General features: G+C 36.4%; 1 pseudogene; it reads left to right on the top strand.

The window, feature by feature from the left end:
* The first annotated feature begins 13906 nt into the window (after positions 1-13906).
* On the top strand, positions 13907-14850 carry LOC124959277 (olfactory receptor 4A5-like; annotated as a pseudogene).
* Positions 14851-15224: the final 374 nt, after the last annotated feature.

Below are 15224 nucleotides of genomic sequence, written 5' to 3'. Positions count from 1 at the left end.
ATCTAGTTTCTACTGGTGTTTTCCCACAAAGGTTTTGAGGGTCTCCTCCAACAGGAACAGTAGCAGGAGCAACTTCTGGGTAGTGTGTGTTGTGGGTACTGAAATCTGCAGAGGGAGATGCTGGTGACATTGGGAGAAGCTGGAGGCTGGAAGACACACATGATGAGGTCCTGTTCCCTCAGCTCACCTGGTGCAGGATGCACACTCTTCTTACCACCTATTCTCAGGTATTAGGAGCATCCTAAATGACTAGAATTCCATTTGTGTCCCATGTACTTTTGTTTTGACATGATTCACATAAAGGGGAGGAATATTCTCTTTTAACATGACTTGGATAAAGAATCAGTGGTTTTAGAGTTTTGCTATTAAGCATGGTACTGACTGGGCTTAAGAGTCATTCCTTCACTTTATATGAAGAAATATATATATAAGCATCTTTCAGAAAGTGATATAGTATTAACTAACTATGCTTAAGAACCTATTAAAATTAACTTATTATTTTTATTTTGGATCTATTCATGAGTATAAATAAAATTTCCAATATTCAATTATACTTGTCCTTGGAATGTTAATTTTGACCATCATGCAGAAACAGAGATGACAAGCTATGACAAGCTAATAAACCAGAGACAAAGAAACAATGGTTTTTGAACACATTTGACAATAAAAAATAATTAACGAGAAACATTGAGAGATGGTAGAAAAGTGGATCTGTTGTAGTATCCCTGCTTCTATTTACAACTGTAAAGACATATGCATCCAATACCTGACCACCTAACTATGCAAAAGAAATATTGGATCTGAAGGGAGAGACAAACTCTAGTATAAGGATAGATAAGGACTTACATTGCCCACTTTCATTAAGGGACATATCATGTAGACAGAATACCAACCAAGAAACCTGAGACTTAAACTCCACTGTAAACCAAATGGACATAACAGATATTTGCAGAACATTTCATACAACAAATGCAGAATATGTGTTATTTTCATTAGCACACAGAATATTTTCCAGGACAGATCACATGTTAGGCCATAAAATAAACCTCAAAGGATTTTTGAAATATCAAATTATAACATATATATGTTAGGAGATCCAAGATGATGGACTAGAGGGAGGCTGCGTTCCTTGTCGTTCCATAACTCTGGTTTCAAGAAGAGGATATCTGTGTCTTGGTGAGGCAGTTTTTGCTGCTTATCAATGCCCTGCTGTTTACCCCATTTGTCTACTGTGATCACCTGCAGTCTGCCAGCATATCCACGCCTTTTTTGAGTGCAGTTGCTCACTGTCAGGTGACTATCATCTGCCATTTGCTTACCTCTCACCTGTCCATCACCTGCCTTACACCTATCCATCACCCAACGCATGAGGTTCACCTCCCGATCATCCGACAAGTGTCAGCAAACTGATCACTGACCGCCAGTGGAGAACCATCTGCCTGTTGTTGCCTGGAAGTTCACTGTTACAGTACCTGCAGGTTTGATTACATGTGCCTGCCACCATTTTGAGACAACAGCCAGGCCCCATAGGACCCCTGGCCAGAATGACTGGGCCCTGTCTCCAGGATCCCTCAGCCCCGACCAATCACTCCGTGACTCCGGGGCCCTAACATCGACTGATGCACACTGCCACCAGGACCCCAAGACCAACTGACTGTGCCCTATCACTGGGACCCCAGACTGACTGATTGCACCCGGCCTCCAGGATCCCACAACCACACCAAACACACCCATCCTCCAGGACTCCTGCCTGACCAACCACACCCCGCCTAAAGGACCTCCAGCTGACCACATCCACACCCTGAGTTGCAGCTCCCCATTTGTCAACACATTTGGAAGCCAGAGTGGTCATCTTGGATAATTCTGGAAGCTGTAGCTCCGATCTTTAGGTGGGGCAAATCCCATCCTGAGATGCCTGCTGGAGACTTGAAGCTCATTGTCAATTACCTCTCATGCATCAGGCTACTGAAGACTAGGAGGTTTCATTACTATATGACTGTTATACTGTAGATTTTCTTTTTTCTCCTTATTGAAAAATATTGTTTTTATTTCTTTATTTTTCTTGCTCTCTTTTCCTTTTGTTTACCTGTTCCCTTAGAGTCTCTTTCTTCCTTTTTGCATGCTAACACCCAATTTCTTTTGATTACACTCTCACCCTTTCTATTATCTAGAACTTCTGTATATTCTTTTCTTATCCCATTAACAGCTACATCCTACATCCCTCTGCATTCTCTCTTTCCTACATTAGAAACTGCAGACCTTATTGCAAATCTGTTTGTTTTACTGAAGATAAAATTTGAACTCATTCTGTTTATTATGAAAATTTTGTTATTGTCCTCATAGGGGCTATTTGGTCTAGGATTGCATAGTGTCTGAATTGGACAATGCTAATATTGATCTCCCCTTAAAGAAGAGGTTTTGGAAATGTATAGGGCCACCACAAGCCTATAGGGGGAAATCTGCAATACCCCAGATCTGCACTGCTAGAGGGGAAGATACATGAACAACATGAAAAAACAAGAGAAGAAAATGATTCAAACAAATCTAGATTCTATATTAATAGAATCCAATGACAGTATGTTAGAAGAAATGTCAGAAAAGGACTTCAGATTATACATGATTAAGATGATTTGTGAAGCAAAGGATGAGATAAGAGAGCAAATGCAGGCAATGAATGATAATACCAATAAGCAGTTGAAAGAGCACCTGAAGGAAGCAAAAGATAATTTCAACAAAGAGATAGAGATTCTCAAAAAAAAAAAAAAATGGAAATCCTTGAAATGAAGGAAACAATAAACCAAATGAAAAATTCAATGGAAAGCATTACCAAAAGGCTAGACCACTTGGAAGACAGAACCTCAGACAATGAAGACAAAATATTTAATCTTGAAAATAAAGTTGCCCAAACAGAGAAGATGATAAGAAACCATGAACAGATCTCCAAGAACTATGGGACACCATGAAAAGACCAAATTTAAGAACTATTGGAATTGAGGAAGGCACAGAGATACAAACCAAAGGAATGAACAACCTATTCAATGAAATAATAGCAGAAAATTTCCCAAACCTGAGAAATGAAATGGAAAATCAAATACAAGAGACTTACAGAACACCAAATGCACAAAATCACAACAGATCCACAACAAGGCATGTTATAATGAAAATGCCTAACAATGAAAATAAAGATAGGATATTGAAGGCCGTAAGAGAAAAGCATCAGATTACATATAGGGGGAAACCAATACAGATAGCAGCAGACTTCTCAATCCAGACTCTAAAAACTAGAAGGGCCTGGAACAACATATTTCAAGCTCTGAAAGAACATGTTTTCCAACCAAGAATCCTATACCCAGCAAAACTAACCTTCAGATTTGAAGATGAAATAAAATCCTTCCATGATAAACAAAGTTAAAAGAATTTACAAATAGAAAGCCTGCGCTACAGAATGTTCTCAACAAAATATTCCAAGAGGAGGAAATGAAAAACAACAATAGAGGTCAGCAAATGGAGGAACTACTTAGAGAAAAACCACTCAAAGGAGGAACGGAGTCAACTTAAAAACCAAAAATAAGCCCAAAGACTGGGAATACAACTCATATCTCAATAATAACCCGGAACGTTAATGGCCTACACTCATCAATCAAAAGACATAAACTGGCAGAGTGGATTAAAAAAAGACCAACAATATGCTGCCTGCAAGAGACTCATCTCATAGAAAAAGACATCCACAGACTAAAGGTGAAAGGACAGGAAAAAACCTACCATGCACATGGACTCAGTTAAAAAGCACAGGTTTCTATCCTTATATTAGATAAAGTGGACTTCAAGCTAAAGTCAGTCAGAAGGGATAAAGAAGGACATTTCACACTACTTAAGGGAACCATAAATCAGGAAGACATAATGATAGTAAATATTTATGCCCCAAACAATTGTGCATCCCTATACATCAAACAAATCCTTCTCAATTTCACAAATCAAATAGACCACAACACAATAATTCTGGGTGACTTTAAGGCACCGCTGTCACCACTAGATAGATCTTCCAAACAAAAACCAAGCAAAGAAACCATAGAACTCAATAACACAATCAATAACCTAGACTTAATAGACATATATAGAATATTCCATCCATCAACAAGTGGATTCACGTTCTTTTCAGCAGCAAATGGAAACTTCTCGAAAATAGAAGATACGTTATGTCACAAAGCAGCCCTTAGGAAATGCAAAAAAATAGAGATACTGCCTTGTGTTCTATCAGATCATAATGAATTGAGAGTAGAAATCAATGACAAAATAAAAAACAGAAATTACTCCAACACTTGGAGACTAAATAATATGCTATTGAATGAAATATGGATAACAGAAACATCAGAGAGGAGATAAAAAAAATTATTAGAGGTCAATGAGAATGACGATACAACATATCAAAATCTCTGGGACACTATGAAAGCGGTACTAAGAGGAAAATTCATTGCATGGAGCGCATTCCAGAAAAGAATGAAAAGTCAACAACTAAATGACCTAACATTATAGCTTAAAGCCCTAGAAAAAGAAGAACAGAATAGCAGCAAAAGTAGTAGAAGACAGGAAATAATTAAAATCAGAGCTGAAATCAATGAAATTGAAACAAAAGAAACAATTCAAAAAATTGACAAAACAGAAAGTTGGTTCTTTGAAAAAGTAAACAAAATAGACAAACCCTTAGCCACACTAACAAAGAGAAGGAGAGAGAAAACTCAAATTACTAAAATTTGTGATGAAAAAGGAAATATCATGACAGACACCACTGAGATACATAACATAATGAGAAGCTACTTTGAAAATCTGTATTCCAACAAAATAGAAAGTACCAAAGACATTGACAAATTTCTAGAGACATGCGCCTCCCAAACTGAACCAGGAGGACATACACAATTTAAACAGATCAATATCAAGCAATGAAATAGAAGAAGCCATTAAAAACCTACCATCCAAGGAAAGCCCAGGACCAGATGGATTCTCAGCCAAGTTCTACAAGACATTCAAAGAAGAACTCATTCCAATACTTTTCAAAGTATTCCAGGAAATAGAAACTACCAAACTCATTCTATGAAGCTAATATCACCTTCATACCCAAACCAGGAAAATACACATCAAGGAAAGAAAGTTTTAGATGAATATCCTTGATGAATATAGATGCAAAGATCCTTAACAAAATATTGGCAAACTGTATCCAAAAACATATTAAGAAAATCATGCACCACAATCAAGTGGGGTTCATCCCTGGAATGCAAGGATGGTTTATCATCTGTAAATCAATAAACATAATCCATCATGTCAATAGACTTAAGGATATGATTCATATGGTTATTTCAATTGATGCAGAAAAAGCGTTCAACAAAATACAACACCCTTTCATGCTCAAAACACTACAGAGATACAGTCACATCAATGTTCATTGCTGCTCAACTCACCATAGCCAGATTGTGGAACCAACCTAGATGCCCTTCAGTTGATGAATGGATAAAGAAACTGTGGCATATATATACAATGGAATATTACTCCGCAATGAAGAATGATAAAATTATGGCATTGGCAGGCAAAGGGATGAAATTGGAGAATATCATGCTAAGTGAGATAAGCCAATCTCAAAAAACTAAAGGACAAATGATCTGCTGATAAGCGGATGAGGACATATAATGGGGGGTGGGAGGGGTTAGCATTAGGTTTAGGGTTAGGTTTAGGGTTAGGGATAAGGAGTGTGGTAAGAATGAAGGAAAGAAGGACTGTATAGAGGGGAAAGAGGGGTGGGAGGGGTGGGGGGGAAGGGAAAAAAATAATGAATCAAACATCATTGCCCTATGTAAACGTATGATTACACAAATGGTATGCCTTGACTCCATGCACAAATAGAGAAACAACATGTATCCCATTTGTATACAATAATAATAAAAAAAAAAACTAGAAAAAATAGGGATAGTAGGAACATACCTGAACATTGTAAAGGCTATTTATGCTAAGCCCATGGCTAACATCATTCTTAATGGAGAAAAACTGAAACCATTCCCTTTAACAATGGGAACAAGAGAGGGATGTCCTCTTTCACCACTTCTATTCAATATTGTCCTCGAAACTCTAGCCAGAGCAATAAGACAGACTAAAGAAATTAAAGGGATACAAATAGGAAAAGAGGAACTTAAACTGTCACTATTTGCTGATGACATGATTCTATATTTAGAGGATCCAAAAAACTCCTCCAGAAAACTTCTAGAACTCATCAATGAATTCAGCAAAATAGCAGGCTATGAAATCGATAAATCTAATAAATCTAAAGCATAAATCTAAAGCATTTTTATATGCAAGCGATGAAACATCTGAAAGGTAAATGAGGAAAACAACTCCACTTGCAATTGCCTCAAAAAAAAAAAAAAAAAAAAACTTGGGAATCAATCTAACCAAAGAGGTAAAAGATTTGTACAGTGAAAACTACAAAACATTGAAGAAAGAAATTGAGGAAGACCTTAGAAGATGGAAAGATCTCTCATGTTCTTAGATAGGCAGAATTAATATTGTCAAAATGGCCATACTACCAAAAGTGCTATACAGATTCAATGCAATTCCAATTAAAATCCCAATGATGTACCTTACAGAAATAGAGCAAGCAATCATGAAATTCATATGGAAGAATAAGAAAACCAGAATAGTTAAAGCAATCCTTAGCAGGAAGAATGAAACAGGGGGTATCGCAATACCAGAACTTCACTATACTGCAAAGCAATAGTAACAAAAACAGCATGGTATTGGCACCAAAATAGACAGGTAGATCAATGGTACAGAATAGAGGACACGGACACAAACCCAAATAAATACAATTTTCTCATACTAGTCAAAGGTGCCAAAAATATACAATGGAGAAAAGATAGCCTCTTCAACAAATGGTGCTGGGAAAACTGGAAATCCATATGCAACAGAATGAAACTAAATCCATATCTCTCACCCTGCACAAAAAAATCACCTCACAATGGATCAAGGACATTGAAATCAGACCAGAGATCCTGCATCTTACAGAAGAAAAAGTAGGTCCAAATCTTCAACTCATTGGCTTAGGATCAGACTTCCTTAACAGGACTCCCATAGCACAAGAAATAAAAGCAAGAATAAATAACGGGGACAGATTCAAACTAAAACCCTTTCTCTCAGCAAAGGAAACTATCAGTAATGTGAAGAGAGAGCCTACAGAGTGGGAGAATATCTTTTCCACTCATACTTCAGATAGAACACTAATTTCCAGAATCTATAAAGAACTCAAAAAACTCTACAGCAAGATACAAATAACCCAATCAGCAAATGGGCTAAGGATATAAACAGACACTTCACAAAAGAAGATCTACAAGCAATCAACAAACATATGAAAAAATGTTCACCATTTTTAGTAATAAGAGAAATGCAAATCAAAACTACACTAAGATTCCATCTCACCCCAATTAGAATGGCAATTACAAGCAAGAATACAAACAACAATAGGTGTTGGAGAGGATGTGGGGAAAAAGGTACACTCATACATTGCTGGTGGGGATGCAAATTAGTGCAGCCACTCTGGAAAGCAGTGTGGAGATTCCTTAGAAACCTTGGAATGGAACCACCATTTGACCCAGCTATCCCACTCCTTGGTCTATACCTAAAGGACTTAAAATCAGCATACTACAGAGATACAGTCACATCAATGTTCATAGCTGCTCAATTCACAATAGCCAGATTGTGGAACCAACCTAGATGCCCTTCATTTGATGAATGGATAAAGCATCTGTGGTATATATGTACAATGGAATATTACTCAGCTATAAAGAATAATAAAATTATGGCATTTGCAGGCAAATGGGTGAAATTGGAGAATATCATGCTAAGTGAGATAAGCCAATCTCAAAAAGCCAAAAGACGAATGACCTCACTGATAAACGGATGATGACACATAATGGGGGTTGGGAGGATGGCAAGAACGAAGGAAGGAGGGACTGTATAGAGGGAAAAGAGGGGTGGGAGGGGTCTGGGGGAATGAAAAAACAGAATAAATCAAACATCATTACCCTATGTAAATATATGATTATGCAAATGGTATACTGTTACTCCATGTACAAACAGAAACAACATGTATCCCATTTGTTTACAATAAAAATAAATCTAAAAAGTTATGTCATGTGTTTTCTCTAACTATAAGAAAATTTGAAGTCAATAACAAAGGAAATTATGGAAGTTGTGCAAATACATGGAAATTAATCAACCATGTTCTGGTTGCATGAAACACAAATGCTCTGAAACAACAAATGGATTAATGAAGATAGAAAAAGGGAAGTAAAAACCTTTTTAAAACCCTCAAACTGACATAGAACATTCATAAACCTATAGGATGAGAAAAAAGCATTACTAAGAAGAAAGTTGAGAGCTGGGAAGGCAGATTAGCGTGAGAGCTCTTGCCTGGCATGTGTTAGATCCTCAGCCCTGAATACAAAGGCAGAATGAGTAAAGTTGACACCAGTAAAAACTGAATGATTTCAAAAATAAAAATCACAGCATGAAAAACATAATAAATGCTTTTAAAAGTTCTACCAAAGTTATCTTTAAAAGTTAAAATAATTAACAAAATTTTAGCTAGCCACATTAAAAACAAGAAGACCCAAATAAACAATATCAGAGATCATAAAGAAGGTATTGCAACTGACACCACAGAAATATGGAAGATCATTAGTGATTTTTATAAGAAAAAATACACACCAACAAAATGCCAACAAATAGAAGACACATAAATTCCTATGCACATACAATACTAAGATTGAAATGTGAAGAAACAGATCTAAGTAAAACAATATTGGGTAACAAAACTCAATCAATAATAAAAGTCACCCAAGAAAGAAAATAAAATTCTGGGACTGGATGGCTTGATTGAATTCTACCAAACATTTTGAGGGGGGAAGGTACTGGGGACTGAACCCAGGGGTGCTTAACCACTGGACTACACCCACAGCCTTTTATATATTTTTTCTAATTTTGAGACAGGGTCTCAAAAGATGCTGAGACTGGCCTTGAACTTGTAGTCCTCCTCCCTCAGCCTCCTGAGTGAGTGGGATTCTAAGTATGTACCATTGCACCTGGCTCTACCAATCTTTTAAGGAAGAACTAATGCCCCTTGCTCTCTGTTTCAAAAACACTTTAAAAATTATTTATTTATTTTTTAATTTTTTACAGACTGTATTTTGATTCATTGTACACAAATGGGGTACATTATTTGTTTCTGTGGTTTTGCACAATGTAGATTCATACCATTCGTGTAATCATACATGTACATAGGGTAATGATGTCTGTCTCATTCCACCATGGTCGTACCCTCGCCCCTCCTCCCTCTCTTTTCTCTCTACATAATCTAAAGTTCCTCTGTTCTTCTCTCACTCCACACACCACCACCCCATTATATATCATTTTCCACTTATCAGGGAAAACATTTGACCTTTGGTATTTTGGGGATTGGCTTATTTCTGTGTTATATATACACCATGGAATACTATTCAGTCATAAAGAAGAATAACATTATGTTCCAAAATCTTTTGAGAGAATTATTCAGACTCATTCTATGAGATTGGCATTACCCTGAAATTTGGATTTTTTCTTTTCAAATTAGATGTTTTCTTCATAACACTAGGCAGTTAGCTACTCTTTCTTGGCAAGACCCAAGTCCTCTTCCTCTAGGGATTGTTCAAGGGAAGCAACCTGCTCAGGAGAGATTACTTCATTTGAATTCATTCCAAATATACTAGCAAGCTAGTCTATTAGAAATAGAGATGATATAAAAAAGTCATAGATGATATCTGCACATTTAAGGGGAAGGATTATTTTTCTGTTAGAATGATCCAAGAGATTTCTGAAAATTCACATTCTCCTCAAGCTAGAATATATCTTCTGTTAGTATCTAGTCCTTTGTGTTCCATTTTCTTGTTATAGTCAGGGCTGCTTAGAGAAGTTTCCAGAAGGTCTCAGTTTTCTGGGATGAGATTGTGCAGATATAGGGACCTGTTTGAATTAGGAAGGAAGGAGCCTTAGGAAGAAGCTTTTGATCTTCAGCAATGAACTGAAGAGTTCTGGGTCTCCCTATGAGAAAACTCCATCATCAGCTTTATAATGAGGTCACATCTCAGTCTTTGCTCTGGTAGGTAAAGTGCTTATTAAATCAGCAATGAATTTTCATAAACACTCAAACTCAAGTACTTTTGTTTTCTTCACAATAATTGTCTAAAACAGACAAAAATATCATGTAACTAATTTTAGAGTTGTTTGACTTTTTGTTTAATTGTGCCATCAAATAATGGGTTCAGCCAAGTTAATTTTGATGAATGAGATCAATTTTTGTGCTTTATGATTTTACATAAGAGTGAGATTCATTGTGACATATTTGTGAATGCACATGACATAATTTGATCAATTTCATTTCATTTCATCCTTTTCCTCCCCTCTGCCCTCCTGCATCTTCCTCAGTTGTACTAGTCTCCCTTTTATTTTCATGAGGTCCCTTTTCTTAAAAATAGTTTTTTTTTTCTGGCTTCTACAATTGAGAGAGAACATATGACTCTTGACTTGAATTTGGCTTATTTTACTCAACCTGATGCTCTCCAGGTCCATTAGTTTTCTTGGAATTGCAATTAGGTCAGTTTTTTAGATAGTTTTGCAAGCATAGCATATTATTTTCTATGAAGACATTTTCCCAGCAGGTGAGAATATTCAACCACATTTGTGCTGACATTTTAAAATGTTTTTATATTCAAGGTATTCACTTGGATACATTTACACTTCTCTGAGAGATCGAGATAATGGAGATCTCTGAAAATACTTTTGCTATAGCCACTTGATACTCTTCATGAATCTACTGATTAGTCATGTATTATCATGTTCTCTAGAAGGAATCATGGGTACATGAGGCATTGCAGGCACCCTCAGTGAATGAAGCATTGAGTTTTGAAGCAAGGACAAGATCCAAGACGTAAGTTCTCGGAACAACTGAAAATGAAGACTCATTGAAAAGTCCTGTGATCTATTGAAATACAGCAAATATCTTAAAGGTCATGTATTCTCAAAGGAGGTATCTGAATTGGGAAAATTAACTTGGCAATACAGAAATTAATTAAAATGTACCAAGTATATTTGATTTAATGTTACAGTCTGATTAATATTTATTTTTCATTTTGCCAAATGACAAGTGATACATGTTACATGTACAAGAAATAATTAAATGTGTTTATTACTTTATGAGATAGTATATTTTACATATGTAAATAAAATCTATAATTATTTCTAGAACATTTGGATAAGTGAATTTAAAATTGTACATCATACCAAGCATGTGAGAATGTAAGGGAATGAATGTCTGTTCTTTCCTGGAAGCACACAGGGTCTTTACTGTGTCAGTATTGAAATTATCCCAGTAAATGTGGCAGGAATATGTGCATAAAGAAACCCTTGCTCAGGGAAGTATCTCATCTACAGTCACTAGGATTTTTAAAATTATGATAGTAAAGAACTATATATGATGATTTTAAATTATAAGAGTATCATTTTTAAGAGCCTTTTTCTTTAAAAATATATCAAATTATTTTTATGGTATAATGTTAATTCCATGGTTTATAGTCATATTATTTTTTCACTGTTTATAGTATCAAATCTTTGACAACTTAAACTATACATTCATGTAATTTATATTGTATAGTTTTATACATTTACATAGTGTATATAGTATAGTTTGGGCACTCTGCTTTTGCTGTATGATCTATAGAATATTCATCCTGGTGAAATTCTACATTGACAATCAATGACAGTAAATACACTAATATTGTAGGAAGTAAGGTGTGAAACAAAGAGAATTGGGCATAGACTACCTTTTACCCTTGTGTTTTTAAGAGCTGTACCTTTATCAGTCTGTAACGTTAACATCCACAGAACTCCAGAATCAGAAAGAAGCAGTAATGTGAGCAAGACGTGTAGAAGTTTCATCACAGCTGGACTCTAGAGAAAGCTCATCTTGCACATGTTCTCCCCGCTACCAAATCCATGTGAACAGCATTGTCTCACTTTCTTTCTGTCTAAATATGTTCCTGCACAGGTAAATATTGCTAGTCCTTATATATAATGAAATAGATAATTCTTAGACATGCACTTTTATCTTATACCCCCAAATGTGTTCATAAGTTACAGGAATACTGTTCTTTAAATCCTGGACTCCATCAATAATTCTTATTGATTGATACAGATTCTAATTTGTTTTGATGAAATTTTGAAGAATATTAATAATAGCTCCCATTCATTTAGATTTTACCAGGTGCTTAATAGCACTCATTCTGAGTACTTACATGTCAGAAAAACACCCGTAGGAGGTAGATTTGTGGGTATCACTATGCTAAAAATGATTAAACAGAGGCAAAGGGAGGTGTATTCTGTTGCCCATGCTCTCATGCATAGCAAGTGGATGAAACTGGGATTGCTCCAGAATCTACATTATTCATCTGGGTGCTCTATTTTCCATTCATGAATGTCTTGGGTCCTATGTTGATGACCACTGAATGAGAAATTTAGAGTCATTATTTAGTCACTGTAGTTATTACATCTATTTACCACTAGCTAGCACTTTTAAACAATAATAACCTTGGGTATTTTATTTGATTATACAAACCCTAAAGTTGAAAAAGTAAAAAGAATAGGGAAATTTAGGTCAAAACATTTATAAGGTTGTAGTTGAACAGGAAAGAATTCTTATTTCATGGAGTTCATTCCCTTCATTTTCCAATGTGAAAATGGAGACATATTTGTAATTGCATTTAGAAAATGATAAAAACTCATGCCTTCTCATGTGAGGTATGGACTTTCCCTCGGGTATGCTGCCTCTTGGAATCTCCATGATGCAGTGTGCACTCTCTGTACTCAGAAACATTAGAGAAAGCCTTGCCCCACTTTCTCTTACCTTTCAGTTTCCCTTTCTTCCTTCCTTACCCCAGCTCACCCCAAGAGTTCTGAAAACAATGTCCTAGCAGCTGACACAGTAGGTGGTGATGGTTACACTGAAGGGTTAGTTCAGTTAAATTAAAAATGTTTGTTGAAAATCAGGATAGTGTATGTGAACGTGTTAAGAATTTTTCAGAGGCAAGGATAAAATTGAGAGAATTATAGCTCCTGAAAATATTGACATTCAGGACCCCATGAAGTAACTGGTACAGGGGGAAATGTACTCTATCATTTTTGTGGTTATTTGATAAAGTTCAGGTCCATTTTGAAAATATAATGAGAGGTGTATGAAGACTGAATGTCACTAAGACATGCACAGTGGATGTCGAGTAGTGCACTCTCAGAGTATTGAGCTAGATTCTCTAGAAGAGGTGATTTTTGGTGCTACAGAGATTATCTTGTAAAGTTATTCCCTGTGAATACAACCAACTCAAAGGACTAACTCTACAAGACTTCGTATAGTTAGGGATTTATTCCACCATATTATCAAATAGGAATCTTAAAAGCAGATACTCTTTTCCTATTTATTATTTGCTAACTTCTGTGCAAGAAGAAAGATGACTGAAAGAAATATTAAATGTATGAATGACAGTGGGACCTTTGTCTACCCTTCTTCACAGAGACCCACTGAGATCTTAAGATGGAGTCTCTTACTTGTAAGTCCATCAGAATCATCCAAAAGGAAATACAATTATCAAGGGAAGGCCTACTGGGCTCCTTAAAAGAAGACCTCAACAGGTCTTCACTGAATGTTCACAGTGTGTTCACCACTGCAGAAGACAGAAAGATGAAGGTGTGCTCCATGACAAAGGGGATTCACATTCTGTTCAGTTCTATGGCAGGTGCTGTTCTCTGAGCTCTCACCTCTGAAACAAGCCTCATGGGAGAGTGAATGGGACAGAAGAACAATGTCACAGAATTCGTCCTCCTGGGCCTCACCCAGGATCCTGATGGACAAAAAGCATTATTTATCTTGTTTTTACTCATCTACATTGTGACGATGGTGGGCAACCTGCTCATTGTGGTGACTGTCATTGCCAGCCCCTCCTTGGGCTCCCCCATGTACATCTTCCTTGCCTATCTGTCACTCATGGATGCTCTTTATTCCAGTACCATCTCGCCTAAGCTGATTATAGACTTTCTCTATGATAAAAAGACAATTTCCTTCCCAGCATGCATGGGCCAGCTCTTCATAGAACACCTGTTTGGGGGTGCTGAGGTCTTCCTCCTGGTGGTGATGGCCTGTGACCGCTATGTGGCCATCTGTAAGCCACTGCACTACTTGAGCATCATGAATAGGCAGGTTTGCATCCTCGTGTTGGTGGTGGCCTGGACAGGTGGTTTTGCACACTCTGTGGTTCAGCTTGCCTTTGTGTACAATCTCCCCTTCTGTGGTCCTAATATCATCGACCACTTCATCTGTGACATGTACCCATTACTAGAACTTGCGTGCACTGACACCTACTTTATAGGCCTCACTGTGGTTGCCAATGGTGGAGCAATCTGTATGGTCATTTTATCCTTCTCCTGATCTCCTATGGATTCATCCTAAGCTCCCTTAAATCCTACAGCCTGGAAGGGAGGCCCAAAGCCCTGTCTACCTGCAGCTCCCACATCACGGTGGTTGTCCTCTTTTTTGTTCCATGTATTTTCATGTATGCTAGACCTGTTTCAAACTTTCCCATTGATAAATCAATGACTGTAGTTTATACTGTCATTACTCCCATGTTAAATCCTTTAATATATTCTTTAAGAAATACAGAGATGCAAAATGCTATGAAAAAACTGTGGTTTAAAAAGTTAATTACAGATAGAATAAGAATGCCCCCTGCTTAATGTGATACTAATTCTAAAGTAACAGGCAATAAATTCTATTAAAGGGTGATATAGTCAACTCTCAATGGACGCTGTACATATATTTCTCTTTATTTTTACCAAACCAGAGTATATTATTCTTTTTACATTAGAGTCAAACTAATAGAGAATATCTGGAACCTGAAAAAAAAAAAAAAAAACACAAGTTTTATCCTATTACAAGTGCAGGTAAATCTAAAGTTTGTTCTTTATTCCATCATTCAATCAATCATTTGTTCTATCATATTATTATATCATCTTAGAATGCTATATTATAGTTTTACATAGCTCCAATAATATATACAATTTATTTGTAGCACATACACACTTACCTCAAATATCATTGATATCATTGA

This window comes from Sciurus carolinensis, chromosome 11 (assembly GCF_902686445.1).
Source record: "Sciurus carolinensis chromosome 11, mSciCar1.2, whole genome shotgun sequence".
Lineage (NCBI taxonomy): Eukaryota > Metazoa > Chordata > Mammalia > Rodentia > Sciuridae > Sciurus > Sciurus carolinensis.
This window is presented reverse-complemented; position numbering and strand designations above follow the sequence as displayed.